This window comes from Triticum aestivum, chromosome 7D (assembly GCF_018294505.1).
Source record: "Triticum aestivum cultivar Chinese Spring chromosome 7D, IWGSC CS RefSeq v2.1, whole genome shotgun sequence".
NCBI classification, from domain to species: domain Eukaryota; kingdom Viridiplantae; phylum Streptophyta; class Magnoliopsida; order Poales; family Poaceae; genus Triticum; species Triticum aestivum.
Window position 1 is genome coordinate 223,441,248 of NC_057814.1, and position 431 is coordinate 223,441,678.

Here is a 431-nt window from a genome sequence, read left to right on the forward strand (position 1 = left end):
GAGGCAAGACTGAGGTCCCAAGGACAGACACGAGGAGATCCACGACTACTGAGCCAAGACCCGTCGGACAATTTCATGCCAGAGACAAGGAGTTCACATACCGTCCAGGGGTCACCTGCTATGCTTGTGGTCAACAAGGGCATTATGCTAAACAGTGCCCGAAGCCAAGAGACACGGCACCCAAGCCGAACAATGGTGGGAACAATCCAGCCCCCAAGCGCAACAACTTCAACCCCAGCAGCAACCACAGGAAGGGTCACCTGAACCATGTGACCAGGGAAGAAGCGCAGAATGCCCCAGACATCGTGCTCGGTACGTTCCCTGTCAACACAGTACCTGCCACGGTTTTGTTTGATTCTGGAGCTTCCCATTCGTTTGTTTCGAAGAGTTTTGTTTCACAACACGGTTTTCCGATACTTCCCTTGGAAAAA